Here is a 22,089-nt window from a genome sequence, read left to right on the forward strand (position 1 = left end):
AAATCCCATCTCTACCACTTACTGATATAGTACTTCTCAAATTGGGTTGCATGATTTTTAGGATGGTTTACTCTCCCACAGGGTATGGTGTCATTTCATCTCCAGAAAGTGGAAAAATGCAGTCCAGCGGGGTGGCAGTGGTGTACAGATTTGGGATGCTATTCGCAGGTCACCTCAGCCCTTTGATACCGCACATGTTGCAAAGGGAGTAACTGCCTTTCACCTCTGTCCAGTCAGCATGTTCTCCATCCTTGCCTTTGATTCATTTCACTCCTCTAAGCCCCCTCTCCACAGCAACTCAGCCCCTCCTCAATGGGAGTTTTGTTCTCACAATGGCTGGGAATACGGGGACCAGTCATGCGGGACGGGCCACACATAACTTGAGAGAGCCAGATTCTGGTTCTTTTTCCCTGTGACGTTGTACGTGTGGTGGTGGATTGCATTATTGGCAATGCAGCACTATTATAACTTAGCTCTAAGTCTCCAAACCAGGTAGAGCCTCCAACTTTTTTCTTCTTTTTCAAAACTGTTTTATTAGCCTATGTTCTTTGCATTTCTGTGTAAATTTTTAAATCAGCATGTCTTTATAAAACATTGATAATTTTGATAGGCATTGCATTGACTGTATATCTATGTTAAAGTTGAGAAGAATTGACGTTTTAACAACTTTAGCCTTCAAGTCCAAACATGATATATTTTCCATGTGCTTAGAACATACTTTCAGCAGTGTTTTGTAGTTTTCAGTTTAATGTCTTTTGCGTATAGACCTATGGAAAAGAAGTCCTGTACGAATGAATACCTTCTATGGATCAGTTCTAAGTATCATTCACATTCCTTGACTCCCTAGAACTTCAGGCAACACAATAGCATTTTCACTTGCTTTGTTTGCTCCTATTTTTGCTGCTTGTCCTAAAAAGAGAAAACAGCTGCTAATAGACAAATTAACGCTAGCAATTAAAAGCCAGTGAAAATGCAAATATTTTAGCAAACTTGAGAAAATGCATTAGCACTGGTCTCATGCCACCAAAAGTGCCACACATTTCTTAATCTTCTGGAATTTTTAGAACAATATGTTAAAACATTTGCTTTATTTTGAATTTTCCTTTTCTAAGAGAAACTTGTATTTTCTGCTAAGATTCTTCTCCTTCTTCTTCTCCCTCTTCTTCTTCCAGCTTTGAGAAGTGATGGATATGTTTATCGTCTTGACGTTGACAGTAGTTTCATGGGTCTATACTTATCCCTAAACTCATTGACTTGTATACATTCAATGTGTACAGCTTATTTGTATGTCAATCATAACTCAATAAAAATAAACACAAAGATAAAAACTATCTTTTAGAAATACCTATTCAAATATTTAAGGATCAAGTAATCCATCGCCAGCTCCAAGGTGATATGAGATGGGCACTAGGTGGAGATAGAGAGAAAACATGGTTTGCGACTAGGTGGTAATTATTGAATCTGGGTGAGGGACGTGGTAATTAATTCTCTCTAGTTTTGTTACAGCAGCTACCCAGCAGCCCTGCGCTGCAGCATATCAGCTCTGGCTACAGCTCTGTGGCTGCAGTGGATCAGCTCTTTTACCCGGTGAGACGCCAAGCGAGCACTCGGAGAGGTGGAGAACTCAGGTTTATGACGCCGGCGGGCTCAGAGGAGATGCTCTCCAGAGTCTGAGCCCGGAGGAAGGGTTTCCCAAGGCTTTTGTGGGCTACGTCTTCCGGGTCCAAGCTTGGCTAGTTGGACTGGAGTGACGTCAGGCAAGGTAGTAGATGCGGAAACAAATTGACAGAAGCAGGTGCGTGGGGGAGGGGGGTTGGAGCCATTGGCTGGACTTTGCTTAGTCATCATGGCCGGGGTCTCTCCTTTGTACATTTTCATTGGGACATTTTCTTCTACAGTTTGTGTATGTTTAAAGTTTTCTACAGTAAATTTACTGAGTTCTCAAAAATATATACAACACATGGTTCTTAGTACAAAAAAAAAAAAAGAAAAGAAAAGAAAAAGGCTTCATAAAGGAGAAAAAATTTGATAAGTGGATTTGAAGGATGCAACCACAGAGGAGAGAAGAGGACCAAGGAGCCCTGGGGAGACATTTAGTTTGCAGAACCCATATTTTATTTGGCAGCAGCCTCAAAGGTTTTGTTTTTGTTTTTCTTATTTGATGGGCTCTTTAAGAGCAGGTGGAGTGGGGAGAAAAAAGCAAAGAGAAAAGAGACATGGTTAATTGAGGAGTAGCAAGGACCTTGCAAAAATAGCTGCATCAGAAATTGGATTAAGCAATGTGTCCTCGAAAAATGAGATCACATTCAGATGAATAAAGCTAGATGACAAGCCCTCAGTAGACTAATTAAGAGAATGGGTTAATAAAATTACAGAGTCATTTAAAGTTACTTAGGAAGTGTGTGGTATAACTAGAAAAACAAAGAAAGAGCAAGAATGAGTATGCTAAACACGTATGTTCGTATACATGTGTGCACATACACGCATACTCATACAGCTTACCTGATAGTGGGTGTCCTCGAATCAAATTGACACTTTACTTAGTCTCTAGGTTGGTGATATCCCTTGTTGATCAAGTTCAGAATTAGTAACAGCTATTTCTTCATTATACATGTTTTCTTAAGTGTTGGCTTTTTTATCAAAATTGGAAATCAGTATATCCTCAATTATTGTGTAAAGGATTTTAAATATTTTAGAAACAAATTTTGCTAGATTAAATGGGTTTTGAATTCATCTTTTCATTCTTCAAAGCACAATTTATTGACCTTAATATTGAATTTCCTTTCTTTGCATTTATATAGTGGAATATTTTTTTCTGAGCTTGAATCCCAGCATCTTTTTAATAAGTTGCTTACCAAAATGTGACATGATCTTAAGAGGTTTTGGTTTTCTTTTATAATGGGCATGTACCGCGTATGACGACTTATCGTTTTAGTGTTGGAAAGGGTAACAGGAGGCATCAGGGCGGAAATGAGAGACACTGGAGAAGGTGAATGAGAACAAAAGGCTGGAAGAGGATGCAGGACCCTTAACATAGTAAACCCGTGATTCTAGCCAGGTGTTCTCGCCTGTCTTTTCTGATGTGTAGCTAGCTCAGTTCTTCATTCCCATTTCACGGATGAATAAAATGAATTCAGAGAGGTAAGTCCATTTTCACGTACAGTAATAGAGTCCAAGTCAGAAATCAGGCATGCCTTTCAGCCTTTTATCAAAATGAAACGATCGCTTTTTTACTATAAACATTATTTTCCCAATCAGACTAATAGTACGAGTAATCTGTAAAGATTCCATTTTCTCCTGCTGCTACTTTGATTTTTTTTTTTGTTTTGTTTTTGTTTTTGTTTTTGTCTTTTTGCCTTTTCTGGAGCCGCTCCCGCCCCGCGGCATATGGAGTTTCCCAGGCTAGGGGTCTAATCAGAGCTGTAGCCACCCGGCCTACGCCAGAGCCACAGCAACGCGGGATCCGAGCCGCGTCTGCAACCTACACCACAGCTCACGGCATCGCCGGACCATCAACCCACTGAGCAAGGGCAGAGATTGAACCCGCAACCTCAAGGTTCCTAGTCGGATTCGTTAACCACCGCGCCACGATGGGAACTCCCTCCTGCTGCTACTTTGAGATTGCATGCCCTGATTCATGAAATGCATTGATCTTAAAATCCCTTTAAACCCTAGAATTTTTCAATATAGGACTCCAAAAATTTGCAGAAAAATTTCTGGGTGTTATTTTGTGTACCTAGTAGATCTGTAGGAATTAATCATGGTTTTTTGCGCCAAGTTATAATTAAGAAAACTTTAAGAAGCACTATAATAGTCCAGGCTGTCGGCCACATGCTGGGATATAAAAATAAAGGACATCACCACTGCCTTTCACAAGTTCATAGAGTTACAATGAGAAGAAGGAAAAGAAAAAACAGGTGAAGAAACAGATTCGATGTCAGGGGAGCTCAGAGAAACAATGACAAAACTTACCTCTAATTATGTTCAGGTTGCCGTTAAAATTAAATGTTTTAAGTATTTAAATTTGTCATCACAGTAAGTCTTGGACATCCAGGGTGTGTTTTATACTTACCAGGTACCTGTCTCCTTTCAGACTGGCCCTATTTCAAATGCGCAGGGGCCATATGTGCCTCCCAGATTGAACAACGCAGCTCTGAAAGTTTGAAATTATATTTACCATAAAGGAATAGAGCAGTTCTATTATGAAAAAGGTCTAATTGTTTTTCCATAGCGATAAATAAAACTGTCGTTCTCCCACGTATTTCTTGAGTTAAGAATTAAATTTTTCTCCTACTTTAAGAATACCCAGGGGATCGTGATTGGGAATGCACTTCCACACGTGTGTGTGAACAACACGGGACTGAATCAGGGTCAAATGTTAGTGAAAGCCTAGGTTTAGGAGTCACCGCTCTATCTAATACAGTTGTCTTTAAATCCTGTTCCATTAGGCACAGTGATAAAGAAATCCGATGACCAGATGATGGGGCAAATTTTAAAAATAAAAAAGCGTACATTGTTGTCAGCTCCTGCTTCTTTTCTTTCTCCTCCATTTGGTGTCTCCACATCCTACTGTTTAGATTTATTTATAGATGCCACCGAAATTTCCAAGCCCGCTATCGTTCCATCTAAGGCTGTAATACTGAGCTAACACGCGATGTACAGCACTCTTCTGCTTACCTTCCCAACACCGCCTATCAAAATCTGTACGTCCTGGACTAAATCTTACCTACTGGTATTTCCTTATTATGTTATGTGGAAGAAGGTGGTATTATCCTCATTGTTGTTGTTATTGTGATGAGAGTAACATGATGACACACAGTTTAGGAGAATTGTCTTTGCATAAACTGCACACTGCTTATAGGAACGCATTTCGTTTCCTCTACTTATTTTTTTAAATGCACCCTGCTATCTGTCACTTTCACGCTTGGCCCATTTGATTGAATATTCTTTTGCTAACTGGTAATGTTTCGAGGCCCATCCCATGTGTAGTTTGTTCCCTCCCACATTTGATACCAGTCAGGGAACAAGTCAGAAGAGGAGGAGGCCCTTGTTCCGGAATCCTTAGAAGAAGAGAGCTCAGACAGCTCAGTCTCCCTTCTCTCTTTCTGCCGTGTGAGGGCATAGCAAGAAGTGGCCGTCCGTAAGCTAGGAAGAATCTTTACCAGAAAATGAATCTCCGAGCACCTCCATCTCAGATTCCCTGCCACCAGACTGTGAGAAGTAAATTCTTGTGGTTTAAAGCCCGCAGTCTTGCTCTTTTGTTACGGCAGCCTGTGTCGACTCATATGCCTTGTACCCATCCCTCCTCCTCATCTAAGTCTCAGCTTCATCATCTATAAGGTGGATGTCAGCCACTCTATCACATCTTCTTTGTAGGGCTGTGTAGAGAAACTGAAAAACAACCAAAATCATGTCCTAAACATTGCTTTGCAACTTGTACAGAAACTACATAAGTGAAAAGGCTGACCATCAGTGGTGTTTCAGTTTATCTTGTTTTTCCTCTGGAATTCTCATCTTCCCACACTTGGCCATCTGCTCCCATGGTCACTGCTTATTAAGGAGTGTTGCGACATTAAAGTAACATGATCTGTGATCAGAACATAGATTAAAGAGCTGCAGGGGCACCACTGGCCGAGTGGTGTTTAAACTGAATTAGCATCCCATGGGCAGCAGGAGCACCACAGAGAGTCCACACAGCCCATCCGTCAGTGGAGACTATCAGCAGACCTGGGTCAGAAGCAGCCCAGCACTGATAACCCTGTGTGACCTTGGCCAAACCACTTAGCCTCTCTGAACTTGAGTAGTAAAAGCTGCTAAATCGTATTAATAAGAGCTCTTATCTTACAAGCCTGATGTGAAGAAAAACAGAAAATCCTCCACAGCCCTGACAATTCATCTGTTTCATGGAGAGGCCATGAACAATGTTCTATTAGGAGAAAGGGGAGGGGCAGCGGCGGCCCAGACCTTGGGGAGGTTCTGGAGCCCATGTCAGTGGACGCACATCCGAGGCGGGAGTTTTCCACTTACTGACGCATCGTTCATGCACTTCATTTAACAAATATTATGAATTCTTTTTGGAGCTGGGGTTGCAGAACAGAAAAAATTCTTATCCTCATGAGAAAAAAACAGAAAACAACAAAGTCTATCAAGTAATCTATTCCATCAGATGTAGGAAGTACTATGGAGGAAACTCAAATAATAATGACAAATATACAAATGATGTGTGAAAAGGAATTTTGCAGGATCAGCACTAGAAGCCTTCTAAGAAAGGAAAAGTCAGTTGCAGGAGCCCTGGCAGAAAAGAATGTAATGTTTAAGAAGAAAAGCCAGAAAGCTGGTGTGACGGGAGCACATGGTGTGAGGCGGGTTGCGCCAGGAAATAAGCGAAGGCAGTCAACTTCAAGTTCATCAGCTTTGGACAGATTCTTATACATTTTAAATACACTTCTGCAGAATTTTGTATGTTACGCTTAACAGACTGGGGTTTTGTCAGGATACCATGGAATTCTGTATGCAGAAGCAAACTGCATCCTGAAATTATAAGAAACCTTTTAAATGGTCAGAAGTCAGCTGAGCATGCCTCCTGGTTCCAGTTGCATTCTTTTCTGATGAATAACCCACCAACTACTCTTCTACTTTACGTCTCTGAAACACCTTGAAAGAGTCGTGCACATTCAGGCCCATGTGGAGCATAATGATTCAATATCTTTATAGATTGTACACCATATAAAATTATTATGCAGTGTTAATTATATTCCCGTGATGTACGTTATGTTCCCGTGACTTAGGTGTTTTATAACTAGTGGTTTGCACCTCTTAATCCTCTTCACTGAGATCACCTCTCCTCCTAAACCTCTCCCCTCTGGCAACCAGTAGCTTGTTCTCTGTATCTGTGACTCTGTTTTTGTTTTGTTGTATGGTTAATTGGTTTTGTTTTTTGGAGTCTGCATATAAGTGAAAACATAGTATTTGTCTTCCTTAGTCTGACGTATTTCACTATGCATAATATCCTCCAATTCATGTTATTGCAAAGGGCAATGCTTCATCTTTTTTATTACTGAGTAATATTCCTCTGTGTGTGTGTGTGTGTGTGTACACCATATCTTCTTGATCCATTCATCTGTTGATGAATGCTTATATTGCTTTCATATCTTGGCTGTTGTACACAATGCTGCTGTGAACATTGGGGAGCCTATACATTTCGAGTTAATGTTTTCATTTTCTTTAGGTAAATATCCAGGAGTGAAATTGCTAGATATAATGGTAGGTCTATTTTTAATTTTTTGAGGAACCTACTTTCTATAGTGGCTGTAACAATTTGCATGCCCCACCACAGTATTCTAGGGTTTCCTTTTCTCCACATCCTCGCCATCACTTGAGGTTTCTTATCTTTTTGATGACAGCAATTCTGACAGGTGTGAAATGATACCTCATTGTGGTTTTGATTTGTATTTCCTTGATGAGAGTGATGTTGAGCATTTTTTCATGTGCCTATTGACCATCTGTATGCCTCCTTTAGAAAAATGCCTGTTCAAGTCCTCTGCTCATTTTTTTTTTTTTTTTTTTTTTTTTTTTTTGTCTTTTTAGGGCCTTACCCGTGGCATATGGAGGTTCCTAAGCTAGGGGTTGAATCAGAGCTGTAGCTACCAGCCTATGCCACAGCCACGGCAATGCAGGATCTGAGCTATATCTGTGACCTACATCACAGCTCATGTCAACTCGGGATCCTTAACCCACTGAGCAAGGCCAGGGATCAACCCCACGTGCTTATGGAAACTAGTCAGGTTCATTAACCACTGAGGCACAACAGGAACTCCCTCTCTGCTCATTTTTATTTATTTATTTATTGCTTTTATTTATTTTTTTTTTATATAATAATTTTTATTTTTTTCCTTATAGCTGGTTTACAATGTTCTGTCAGTTTTCTGCTGTACAGCATGGTGACCCAGTTATACATACATGTATAGATTCTTTTTTCATGCTCCATCATAAGTGGCTAGATATAGTTTCCAGTGCTACACAGCAGGACCTCATTGCTTATCCATTCCAAAGGCAATAAATTGCATCTATTAACCCCAAGCTCCCAATCCATCCCAATCCCTCCCCCTCCCCCTTTGCAACCACAAGTCTACTTTCCAAGGCCATTTTCTTTTCTGTGAAAAGGTTCATTTTTGCCATATGCTAGACCAGATATAAGTGATAACCCTAACCCTAACCCTTTCTCTTTCTGACTTACTTCACTTAGTATGAGAGTCTCTAGTTCCATCCATGTTCCTGCAAATGGCATTATTTCATTCTTTTTTATGGCTGAGTCATTGTGTGTATATACCCCATATTCTTAATCCAGTCATCTGTTGATGGACATTTAGGTTGTTTCCATGTCTTGGCTATTGCAAATAGTGTTGCAGTGAACATGTGGGTGCGTGCGAGTGTCTTTTTAAAGGAAAGTTTTGTCCAGGTATATGCCCAAGAGTGGGATTGCTGGGTCATATGCTAGTTCTATGTATAGTTTTCTAAGGTACCTACATACTGTTCTCCATAGTGGTTGTACCAGCTTGCATTCCCCCCAACAGTGCAGGAGGGTTCCCTTTTCTCCACACCCTCTCCAGCATTTGTTATTTGTGGACTTATTAATGAAGGCCATTCTGACTGGCATGAGGTGGTATCTCATGGTAGTTTTGATTTGAATTTCTCTAATAATCAGTGATGTTGAGCATTTTTTCATGTGTAGTTGGTCATCTGTATATCTTCTTTGGAAAAATGTCTGTTCAGGTTTTTTGCCCATTTTTCAATTGGGTTGTTGGTTTTTTTGCTGTTGGGTTGTATAAGTTGTTTATATATTCTAGAGATTAAGCCCTTGTCACTTGCATCATTTGAAAGTATTTTCTCCCATTCTGTAATATGTCTTTTTTTTTTTTTTTTTTTTTTGTAGTTTCCTTTGCTGTGCAAAAGCTTGTCAGTTTGCTTAGGTCCCATTGGTTTATTTTTGCTTTTACTTCTGTTGCTTTGGGAGACTGACCTGAGAAAACATTCATAAGGTTGATGTCAGAGAATGTTTTGCCTATGCTCTCTTCCAGAAGTTTGATGGTGTCTTGTCTTACATTTAAGTCTTTAAGCCATTTTGAGTTTATTTTTGTGCATGGTGTGAGGGTGTGTTTCAGTTTCATTGATTTGCATGCCGCTGTTCAGTTTTCTCAGCAACACTTGCTGAAAAGACTGTCTTTTTCAAATCAGGTTTCTTTTTTGATGTTGCATTGTGTGAGTTCTTTATGTATTTTGGATACCCCCTTATCGGACATCTTGTTTGCAAATGTCTTTTCCTATTCAGTAGATTGCCTTTTTGTTGTATGGATGGCTTCCTTTGCTGTGAAAAAAAATAAATGGAAAGATAATCTGTGTTCACATATTGAATGAATTAATTTTGTTAAAATTCTCATATTACCCAAAGCAACACACAGATTCAATAAAATCTCTATCGAAATATCCATAGAATTTTTCACAGAACCAGAACAAATAATCCTAAAATTTGTATCAGACCACAAAAAAACCCAAACAGTCAAAACAATCTTTAAAGATGAAGAACAAAGCTGGAGGTATCATGCTACTTAACTTCAAATTATACTACAAAGCTATGATAATCAAAAGAATATGGTACTCGCACAAAAACAGAAACATAGATCAATGAAATAGAACAGACAGCTGAGAAATAAACCATGTAGGTATTGGGTAAACTAAACAGCTACATGTAAAAATATGAAATGTAGACCACTTTTCACATCATATACAAAAATAAATTCAAAATGAATTAAAGCTTAGGGAGTTCCTGTCGTGGCGCAGTGGTTAACGAATCCGACTAGGAACCATGAGGTTGCGGGTTCGGTCCCTGCCCTTGCTCAGTGGGTTAACGATCTGGCATTGCCGTGAGCTGTGGTGTAGGTTGCAGACGCAGCTCAGATCCCGCGCTGCTGTGGCTCTGGCGTAGGCTGGCAGTTACAGCTCCGATTCGACCCCTAGCCTGGGAACCTCCATATGCCGCAGGAGTGGCCCAAGAAATGGCAAAAAGACAAAAAAAAAAAAAAAAAGAATTAAAGCTTAAATATAAGTCTTGAAATCATAAAACTCCTAGGAGAAAGCATGGGCAGTATGCTCTTTGACATTGATCTTAGCAATGTGTTTTTTTGGACCTGTCTCCTCAGGCAAGTATAACAGAAGCAAAAATAAACAAATGGGGTCACAGTTGGTTTTGTACTTAAGAATAAACTTGTGATTTTCTTCCAGCAACATCATTCTCCAAAAAATGAAATAGTATTCTACCAGTGTCTGAATTTTCACCATCAGTGTTTTTGATGTATTCGAAAGTACATTCTATGCAGAGAAAAAACACTGAAAGTTTATTTTGGCTTTAAAAATTAATATTTAATGCATCAAAATCACAAAATCAAAAACCCCGTTTTTGTGCTTTTGAATTTACAAATAATTTTATTTTCTTTTATAAATCTAAAAAAATTAAAAAAACTTTGAAGTCAGCCTTTACAACTTAAAGTCCATTACATGTTTTACACTTTATCAATTGAATGTGTTCCTATTTATTAAGTACTTCAATTCTCTAGTAAGCTAAGCTTCCCACTTAACTAACTTCTATAAATCTCATAAATCAAAAGTGTAAGATATTCTAATACTTTTCATAGATGTAGTAAAATTTTCTTAGACTATTCAACTTAGAATGACAAGCAAAATCAAAATTTCAGTTCCACATTTTAAGTTGGCATGAATTTAATCTGCTAGATACTCTACAGTGTCAAATTATACTTTAATATGCCAAATTCTCCTAAATTATAAGTGATTAAAATGTCAAATAAGCTCAGATTATTTTCAAACTTAACATGAAAATATTAACACCCTGAGTTGTAATTCACATCATCATTTTCAGAGTTAAGTCTGTCATTTCCTGTGGTTAAACTACTCACTCACGCATCAATACATTCCTACAACCATGAGTACCTACCATGTGCCAGGCACTACTTAGGATGCTGGATCTAAAAAAGAAATATCTCCAACCTCATGCAACATAAATACGAGGGAAATGCAAAGGCAGAGAGACTAACAAAAAAAACAAAATAACTGGATTAACATGAGAGAAGGATCACCATGAACAAAAAGGCCTTGGGCAGGGAGTCCCCGAGCTACCAGGGTGGCACAAAAGATAACAATTGGGAAAACACCTGGAAGAAATTAAAGAAGTCAATTTGGGACCTGAGGCCGATGGATTCCAGGTGGAGGGACGAACAGAGGCGGAGGTTCTCAATGTGACAGGCATGTAGGAGGACGGCCAAGGTCAGTGCGGCTGGAACAGGTGGTGGCAGGAGAAAAGGAGGGGCTGGGGTCAGGGAGGGGACGGGGTCCAGGCTGTGTGGGGCCCATCTGGCCAGTTCTTCTGAAGGAGAAGGAATCTCAGGGCAGAGTTAAGGAGTGTCACAATGTGACATGACATAGCAGGATGCCTCTAGAGCTGCACTAAGACAAGATTGTGTGGGTATGGAGTGGGGAGTGCCAGGGCAAAAGCTGGGAGACAGCTGAGAGGACTATGGGCAGCAGTGTTGCAGGTGAACCGCCATGGTGGTTTTAACCGCAGTGGAAACAGCAGAGGTGTAGAGAAGTGGTTGATTCTAGGTACATTAGAAGGATCTGCTGGTACTTTAGGGGTGAAAGTGAAGAATGACTTCAAGATAGTAGGCCTGAGCCACTGGCAGGAGGAGATGGAGGAGACCACAAGAGAGGGGAAGGTGGAGGGCTCCATGTTTGGGGCATGTCAGGTTCGGGAACTGAGCTGAACATCGGGTAGAGAGGCCTTACCGGCGGTTAGATCGATGAGCCTGGACAGAAGAGGTTCTGTGCTGAGCAAATTTGGGATTATCTGTTTACCAAATGAACTGGAACTACATATTAACCCACAATTTTCATGGGAACCTGAGACTTGGAGCTTCAGATAGTAGGGGTGATTTTATTCTCATCCTCTTTCTCTATGTGGATGGACGTGGGAAAGACCTCTAAGGCCGTGTCCTGACAGTGGAGTCTTAGATCCCATGGATTCAGCTTGTACGTAAGCTAATGCTCAAGCCAGTTTGTGTGTGTGTTTAAAGCCACTCAATAGAACTCAATTTATCTCTTTATTGTCTGGCCCTGTTTTGAAATCTTTTTTAGGTCCTTCCCCTCTGACAGGGCCACCATTCTTATGGATATTTAAACGGATGTGGTTGGATTCTCTTTCTATCTCATGATCTTTCTGGAATTAAGGTCTCATCTCTAAAAACAGCCTAACAAAAAAATCACCCACATCACTTTCTTTTTTTTTTTTTTTTGTCTGTAAACTCTGCTTTCTCCAGAATTCTGTATGAAGGTGCAAATACTGGGAGTGGGGCAATACTTCAAGATCAATCACACTTTGTTTTTTTCTTGATCTGAGAGAGCTAAGGTAGAGAAAAAAATCTTTGAGCTTTTCCAAGTTTCGTGTGAATCCACAGGGTGTTCAATGATCGCCACGCTTATTTGGAGGAAAATGAGCTTTTGCAAGCCGTGCGTAACATAGTGGGAACATGTATCCTCTCTCTGAGCTTAGTCACCTGGCTACTCAACCACCTCCACTGTGAGCCATGTAGCCAAGAGGGAAAAAGGCTTTCCTAAGTGTCTAAGCGGTGTTATATAAATCCATTGGTGCCAACCTGTGCCTTTTACTTAAAATACATCCACCCCCAAACTCCCCATAAGGCCATCTTGCCACAAGTTTACGAAGTCCCTGATGATTAGAAGAGGGAGAACTGTTGGAGGAAGGGCTGCTGGAGCTGGAGGGGAGATCTGAGCAAAGGCAGAAAGGAGAAAACTTAAACACAAGACCCCACTTAGGTCAGGTCACGATCAGACAGTATGGGTTCCTTCAATGCATTAAGAAAGGTGAGCTTGCATTCCGTATCGCTTACATAAGAAAACTGAACCAGGAGCAACCAAGGTGCATATGGTAAAACAAATCTGGTAAAAAGTGGCGGAACAAGTTTTAGTCCTGAAATGAGTACATTTTCCACCACTTGGAAAACTATTTTCTGAGGATTCCAAATAGCAGAAGTTTTGCTGTAGAATAGTACAATATTATTTCTAACAGAAAGCTTCAACATCATTTACTTTAAGTGGAAACAGGTCCAGAAAGAGTCAGGGATTTTTCCAACATCACACAGCTTGTTAATGTCAGAACCTCAATGAAAATTCAGAAAAAAAAAAAAAAATCTCCAGGATGGAGTTTTATTCAGTCACTTTTCGAGTTAGCATTTAACTTTCTATTCTTTTTTGCTGATTATTGTGTGATTTTTTTGCTTGATTATAGTGTGATTTTTAAAAAATAAGTGAAAATGATATTTGTGTGATTTTTTTGCTTGATTATAGTGTGATTTTTTAAAAATAAGTGAAAATGGTATTTGTCGTTTTCCTCATTTACTTCATAAAGTGTTTTATTTTCATTTATTTGTGATCATCTAGATCAAATTTTATCTATCAAGGAGCACATGACCTGAGGCCAATTTTGAACATGGCTATTTCTGCCACATCTTTAGTGTTCTCTAATGAGCCACACTGCTTTCTTTTCTTTCAAGGCCTGGTTGTAAAAGCATCTTGTATGCAACTTTGTGCATTTCCCCATTAAGTCAGTCTGTCTTCTCATTGGCTAGTTTTACTGCATTTGCACCAGTCTCTCAAGTGAAGAAGTTCAAAACCTTCTTTCTTTTAACGATGCCCTGTACATCTTCGTGGGTATGTATTTTCCTACATTTGCATTCTCACTCTTTTATTCTTAGTATAAACTTTTCTAACCTAGCGATAAATTTAGGTATAAAAAAATAAGAACAGGGTTCTTGTGTTTAATTACTACATCAGGACTTTATTTTTCAAGTAGCTATCTTGTTTGCCAGTGAAATATGTAATTACTATAAATCTAACATTTTCCCGAACATTTTGTTACATTTTATTTTGGGACTTTGGAAGGCATCTTCCTAGAACATTTTCCTGTTCAATCTTAAAATAACCTAATATAATAAACACCATTAGTTTAATCTGGAGGATCAAGCACTGCGCACTAAGTGGCAGTACTGAAGACCAAACGCATTTCTCACTTCCTCCAAAATGTTCCAGGGTTCTGTGTGTGGACCAGTGGTCATATCTGTCTCAGGCCTCTTCCAAAGACAGTAATTATGATGAAGAATTGATAGAAAAAGCACTCATTTTTAGTGGATATTATCTATCTGCTAAAAGTCAGTTGCTTGAGGGTTTTTTTTTTTTTTTCCCTCATTCTGAACATTCATGATGTAAGTTATAGGAACTACACCAAGCAGTTACAGGTGTCTTAATAAAGTGAACTGCACATTCTGTCACCTTTTTGTGACACCTCGGGATCACCATCATGAACAGTAATTATCAAATTACTGTGTCTAACTCGTGTGTCAGCTCCACTTCCAGTCATTAAAACTCTAGATAAGATCACCTGAAATTCCATTCTATACATTGTGGGAGCTTTACTGTTCTAACCAAAACTTAGGCAGTTCAGAGCCATGAGTTCCTCCTTCTTCCGAATTGTCATTTCAGGTGATTTGTTTTCTCTACAAGTTACTCCTCCTCATTCTTCCTTCCATGAAATGCAAGTATATATATATATATATATATATATACACACACATGTATTTTATATATATATATATAATAGAGAACACACATATATGTGTGTATAAATATATCACACACACACACACACACACACACACACACACACACACACACACACACACACACACACACACACACACACCCAGAGCTGAGTTTGAGCGCAGGAGCTGAAGCGAGCTGAGTTCTCAGAGTAGTAAGTCTGTGCTCTTGCATCTGCTTTACGGGATGCAGTGGGCTGAAGGAACCCGAGTCTTTTCCCCACATTAACACTTTCTAGAGCGGAGGAGCCTTTGTTTTGGTAACATGTGGTAGCACTCATGGGTACTAGCATTTTCAAGTTTAACAAAGAAAATCTTCCAGTTCCCAGCTTATTTTCCTCCGTTTTACTTCCTTATCTAAGGAGTGGGTTTCTCTGCTACAGTAATTTCCAGATTTTGTGATGCAGAATCTGGCTTGGGGAGAGAAGGGCAAGACCAGATCTCTTGTGTTAATTATCTCATTTATACATCCATGGGTCTTGCCTTTCTTTCCTATGAGTGCAGAGCCGCATCTGTTTTGTTCATTTTTCAACTTCCCATGCCTAGAATTGTGGTCAGCATATAGAAAGAATTTAATAGTGAAAAGTATATTTTTCAATTCCATTTTTTTATAAAGCAATTACATGTATGTTGTTTCCTAACCATGAGCATGGAGAAAATCAGTTTGCCTGAAGAAGGAAAACAGGATGGCAGAAAGATCTATCATTTCTTCTATGCCCCCTAGATTTCAGGCACTATGTTAGACATATTATATTTACCTAAATGTGTAATTTAATTCTCCTAACTTCCCAATGGAGTAATCACATTTAGAAATAAGAAAACATTAGCTTAGCTATGTTAGGTAGGTACTCCAAAATCTCATAGATGGTAAATTGCAGAGTAGATAAGAATGCAAAATCATTTTTCCTGATTTATATGGTTTTCTCATACTGATTTTCTAATGCGATCAACATAACAACACTGCAATAGCATGTATCTATTTGCTGACAAAGAAACTGAGACCAGGAGAGGAGAAATAACCTCTCCAGAGTCGCATGGCTGGCATGTACTTGAACTCTGAGTTCTGGTAGAGGCAGACCTCTAACGATAGGTTAGGGCCCCGTTCCTCAGCTGCGGCAAACCATCAGCATGAGCAGCAGCACACGGCAGCTTACTGAAATGCCATATCTGAGGGTCCACTCTCGGAAGACTCGGAATCGTCCTGGGAATTTGTACCTCAGGATCCAAATGAGGTTTCTGTAGGATGTGGATCCAATAGGCCACATAACCCAGATCGTATCTGACAAGAATGCCAGCTCCGCACACCAGCCTGAAACCTTTCAGTCATTTGTGCTGATTCCTTAGACCATCGCCAGTTTAAACTTCAGAGGTGGTGTGAAGACACTGGACACATTAGAATGTAATGTTTGGAAAACCTTGGCATGTAGCTTCGGGACCAGACACAATGTATCACAGGAATTATCATTTCCCTGTGCTTCTTCTCCATCTAAAATGAGATAAAAGACGGATGGAAGATGCTCCTGGCACTCTCTTAATGGATGCTAATTCCAGGCTTGCTTTGGACAAAAGGAAACAGATGAAGAAGGCAAACACAATAGAACTCACAGATGGGCTTCTGGAACAAGCAAGGTGGGCTGGAGAGGGCTTTGGTGATTAAGACACAACACTATAGAACTTGCAGCAGTTGAAGCTGTCTGTTTCTCTTCTAGACACAGTGTGAAAGTAATTATTCAAATGTAAATTGTATGATTTTTTTTTCTCTCTTAAAATGGCCTTATTCACGGTAAACACAAATTCTGACAAATGAATCCAACTGAACATTATTCTGTAGATTCTTCTTTATTTTCTTATCTCTCTTTTCTGCTTTTAATGGCACTCTCCTTTTAGATGTGACTTTGCAAATAAAAAAACATGTAACATCTGGAACTGCTTAAAATCAATTTCTTTTCTCCTTTATTTTTTTCTGTTCTATAACTAAAAATGGACTTTCCAATTTGCATCATGCTTTTCTCCTCTCTTTCCTTTATAAAATAAATAAATAAATGCCATCTGGTCTAACAGCTCAGTTGCCAATTACCAGCCTGAGGCAATCCAAAACTGCCAGATAGTCAACGCAGAAAATATGGTTTCAAGAAGAAATGCTAACAGAGCCCTTGCTGTAGTATGGCTTGGCCCCCTGCCAAATTACCACCCCATGCAAACACCATCTTATCTCCTAGCGACTTGCAAGAAATCCTCAAAATTTGCATTATGGTATATCAGCACCTTGATTTAGCCTAATGAAGATGTCTTAGAAACTCAACTGTTTCATAGTTAGTGAAACATCTTGACAGCTCGGAAAATCAGATCAGCATTCTTCTGACGAAGCTGTGAAGTTTGCAAGTGACTACATTTTCAGCTTGTTAATTTTCCTCAGATCACAGTGTCTTTTTGGTCAAGGCCATTGGGAAAGGCAGCTCCTCCCTGTTGTATCCAGTTGCACTGATGTCGCTGGGTCCACAGACAGTAGTCAGTCTCATCAGGAAATAATCACTTAGCTACCTGACCTAGGGACTAGTTTGGCTGTTTAGTTAGATTACTTCAATGGAAGGTTTAGAGTTACCGCTGAGCCTTCACTCCCCTTTATCCTGCACATCTAAAGCCCATAACTCCTAGAAAGTCTCCTCCCAGTACTGACCCCTTCCTATCCATTGTCTTTACCGCTATCTAGATTCAAGCTATTAAAATCCTTCTCCTGGTTCCCATTCGAAACCTTCTGCCTGGCCTTATAAAGCCTGTTCTCTCTCCATCATGGCTGTGGCCTTTGGAAAATATACATCACCTGCTTAATATGAGGGAATGTCTTTCCATTGGAAGAATAAAATCCAGAATCCTGAAATTGGTGAAAGGTTCTCTATGAACTGACTTTGGCTCTTAAACCATCTCAGTCCTTTCACTGTTTTTCTCCACAGATTGGCCTGTTGGATCCAAAGCAGCAGACGCTGTTCTACTTTGTCCAACATTCTCGATTCAGCCCCAAACAGTGCCCGGCACTCAGTAGTCATTCCACATGTATTCTTTGAAGTAATTCAGATTGAATGTTCGTTCTTACTCACTTTGTAATATTAGACAACGACAATTCTTAGCCAAAATTATCTTATCTATAAGACAAGACAACCAATTACTTCCTAGAGTTTTGTTGGGAGAATTAAAGGAGAAAGTGCTGGGAAAGCTCAGCTAGCGTACCACATTCCAAAACGTTGGTTGAATAAATTAATATTAGACCATCCTTTAATGCTGCATCGTCCATCTCCTACTGCATGACTTTAGGCAAATTCCCCTAAATGTTTCAGGCCTCATTTCCTGTCTATAGAGTGTGATAATAATATCTTCTGAAGATATTTGCTTGGCAGAATTAAATGAGAAAAATATTGGTAGAGAATAGAGACTGGTACATGGCAACGGTTCCATAAATGGAATAACCACGGTTGTACTGCTATTAATTTATGGCCAGAAAAATCCATAAAAATGTACAAAGTCTTTGTTCCACTAGTTTGGGAACATTTCACCCTTAGAGGGTATTTCCCCAGGAGCAGTCATCCGTCTGCCTCTGACTCCCATCCATCATCTCCACACAACTGCAGGTCAAAAGCCTTGACTAGTACGGTGTGGAAAACTTCAGGAGCCTAAATTTGTGTTTCTCCAAGAAATCCTTATTTTGTTGTTCCACACATATACCCATCATTTTCTGTTGCTCTTATCCCCCCTCTCACCCACCACTCATGTCCTTTACTCAACACACACCATTTTTATTCCTTGCCTCCCAATCAATACCTTTAATCCGTGCTCTCTTTGGGGCTTGCTGTCTTGGTTTTACCTTCAAAGTCTCTTCAAATTATGTCTTCTGACATCACTTTAGTAACTCCTATTTCCCAATCTACCTTAGGTGTCAGATATGTGTTCTGTCTTTCCTTGACCCTGGCACACGTGACGCTACACAGGTATGCTAAGACCTATTGAGGATAAAGACTCCTTCTACGTTGTCCATCCAGCCTAGTGCCTGCTAAATAACTCATAAATAAATATGTCTTAAAACCACGAATTTGAGATACCCCAACCTCATGTCTCAAACTACCTATGTGGAATATTCCAGTTCTGTCTGAGCCAGTCCTTCTTACACCTGATAAGACACATGTTTAAACACTGGGGAAAAGCAAAACAAAACAACGTCACCTTTTACATGAAGAGGTGAATATTGTAGCCATTCTTCCTGTGAATTATTAAAAGAAGAAGGTGAGGGACCTTACATAACTTCCCAGGGCATCATGTCTTCATCCAAGTAATAGAGTTAAAAGTAGCCAACACATACAATTATGTGGATTAAATCACCTGTACAGTACTTATCTGAGAAATGTCCATTAATTTCCTTCTCCCATCTTCTTATATTAGAATGTGAAGACAGTATCTTACACAAAGTTGCAAAATATGCCAAAAACATTTTAAGTAGACCCATTGGTATCCATACGCCCATTTTATTACAGAGCAAGTTTAGAGTTCCCCTTCTCCTTGAAATGCTGCAGGCCTTCCACATCATACTGTACCTCCAGGTCGAGGCGAGGGCTGGGAGGATGTCCTTCCTGCCACTCACAGAGAACTGCTCTGAGCTTTAGGCGCAAGACCCGGTTATCCTTATTGTCTTCCTTTGCATAGATAAAAATGTTGTGATTTCACACAAAATTAAATAGTATCCTCTGCATTCTGTCAACATGGATTGGCTCGATGACTTAAAAGAATTTGAAGGATAAAATGGAAGATGAGAGATGTAATGAATTACAGGCAGTGGTTATCATAGCCAGGAGTCTTGTTTTCACACTCCAGGTGTTTCGAGGAGCATTTTAGTATACCATAAATCAATAGAATCATAATTATAGTTGGAGGACTTGCATTATGTTTGTTCAGTGGTTTGGTTATCATAAATATTATGACTTTTTTTCATTTCACAACCAACCAAACCTAAATTATCTGTTTCTTCAGGCAGCGATGTCGCTGTCCATTGTTTACTGGGACGTCATTGGCTTCATGAGTACGGTGCCTTCCTATGAGGCAGCTATACAAAGCACAGAATTATCTTGTTCATTAAGTTGTAACTGGAGAGAACATCTGTTAGAATTGTAGAAATTTGAATGAAAAAAAATAGGTAATGCATTATTTGTCACCATGGTTTTCATGTGCATATTGCTACTTCAACCAACAAACTGTTTTGACTTGAGTCCATTTCACGGACCTTCTTTACCGGTGAGACGAACTTATATCAGTAACTCATTTCTTCAGAATATTTTTATGGACCTACTATGTGCTGGCCACCGTTCTAGTGACTGAAGATACAGAGATGGATTAGTCATTTTCTTGGCAAAAATGGTGATGTTTACTTTGGAGCTAATATGTGCATTGATAATCATGCATATAGTATTATGTAGTAACTTCTGTAGCAGAAGTGCTAAGTAAGAACACTGAAATGGCATAGTCATGCAGGAGGGCCCCAGAGACCTTGGGGAATCCAGAAAGGGGAGGTTTTTAAAAAGAAAATATTTCTACTGAATCTAGATAAGAAATATCAGACTGATCATGGGAAAGTTAAAGTGCCGGGGCGGGGGAGCGTATGTTAAGCAAAAGGACAAATTATTTGGAAGGCATGGATGTGTGGTTATGCTATTTTCAGGGAATTTTAAGTCACTTCTTCTGGAAGTAGAATGTTATATTTGTAGTAGAGCATGGCAGAATATGGTGCTTGATGTAATACAGACAAAAATCATACAAATGATGAAGGGCCTCCTACATTAAGGGAGGGGATTGGGGTTTTTGTTTGTTTGTTTGTTTCCCAGAAAGCTATAGGGAGTCATCCAAGGATTTTTAACAGAGATGAGATGGTATTGGATGTTTGTTTGAAATGATTAGTTGGACAGATGTGTGGAGGGAGAATGGGGGAGATCCAGGTGAGAGGCAGAGACCAGATGGAGATATTGAAGTAGCTCAAGCGGGAAATGATGTCTTTCGGTATAGGGATATGTGCATTTAGGAAATAGATCCTTCATGGTTTGGACATTAATCAGATGTGATATTTGGCAAGGCTTGGAATTGGACAACTAGATGGATGGTGTTACTATTGTGAAATGTAATAAGTGTGGCAGATTTGGATCCCTGAGTTGAGATTAAATATTTTATCTGAAGACATGCTTTATGGTATTAATTATAGTTGCAATATGAATTTCTTAAAGTAAACCGTCCTATATCTTATCCACTCGTGAAATCATTGGGTTCTAAGGTATTGCTGTTTTGCCTTTGTTATATGAAGGAATTAGTGATTTAAGGGGAACTGAGCCATCATGTACTCCATCAGCCACATTTTGCAGATGAGCAAAGGTTCAAGGGGAGAAAAAAAAATAGATCCAGCTTCCAGGATTCCTGAGATTAAAACTCAAGGCTTCCACCACACTGAAAACTGACCAAATTATCTGCAAATCCAGTGCCCATTAGAGATCACGGAAGCCTGTTTCTGATTCTTTACCTCTTTCTTCACCTCTTCCCGATACTCTGAAACCAAAACTACGCATGGAGTCTTCTCTAGTTCTTACCTCAGGCCCTGAATCCATCTCCCAGCCTCGAAGAAAGCTGGAGAAAAACTAAACAAAACAAACATGTTATGTGATTTCCCAGCTCAAAATCTGTCAACGGACAGAAGGCAACACTTCCAAGTGTGCCTGGAGCCCCACTAGGATTTGTCTTTGGCTGTGACCTGCAGTGTTGCATTTTCAGAGATAACCCTTGCTTCCCCAGGTTTCAGCCACAAGGTGTTGCTGGCTGTGAGGTTCAAATAGGCTGGAGTTCAACTTCCTGGGGTGACCTTGGATGAGGTCCTTAACTTCTCTCAGTCTCAGTGTCCTTTTCTATACAACAGGGATAATCAAGGGCCACACCTCTCAGGAGGTGCATTTGAGACAGTGGAGGTGAAATGGCATGGACTTTGGAGCATGTAAATCCCCTCCTCGCACGTTAACACTTTTTTACTATTAATAACTTCCTAAGATTTTCTTTTTGTCATTGAGCCCCCAAGTTTAGGTTAACCCCTCTTTCTCTGTACCCCTCTATTGCCCTCTTTCATACCTGTGATACTGTGATGTCTAATAAGAACTGCACATTAGGGCATCAATCCCATTTCTAACAAGGAGCTCTTAAAACCCTAGGTGTTTTTGGAGTTCCTGTCGTGGCTCAGTGGTTAGCGAATCTGACTAGGAACCTTGAGGTTGCCGGTTCGATCCCTGGTCTCGCTCAGTGGGTTAAGAATCTAGCGTTGCTGTGAGCTGTGGTCTAGGTC

The 22,089-nt window shown here is 39.8% G+C and overlaps 1 long non-coding RNA gene across 5 annotated transcripts in view; it reads left to right on the top strand.

Annotated features, from left to right (window-relative positions):
- LOC110260213 (uncharacterized) overlaps positions 1-22,089 on the top strand; it is a 282,336-nt gene that overhangs the window by 42,584 nt on the left and 217,663 nt on the right. Inside the window, exon 1 of one of the 5 annotated variants that reach the window (XR_014842921.1) lies at positions 1,606-1,762. The exons of the other annotated variants lie outside the window; for them this stretch is intronic. This is a non-coding gene — a long non-coding RNA (uncharacterized LOC110260213). Of the gene's footprint in view, positions 1-1,605; positions 1,763-22,089 lie in introns of those variants that run through there. 5 annotated transcript variants of the gene reach the window in all.

Source organism: Sus scrofa, chromosome 4 (genome assembly GCF_054392235.1).
Source record: "Sus scrofa isolate SSC_HxYL_T2T_F1_AM1 chromosome 4, Sscrofa_HxYL_maternal_Yorkshire_Landrace_v2.0, whole genome shotgun sequence".
Classification (NCBI taxonomy): domain Eukaryota; kingdom Metazoa; phylum Chordata; class Mammalia; order Artiodactyla; family Suidae; genus Sus; species Sus scrofa.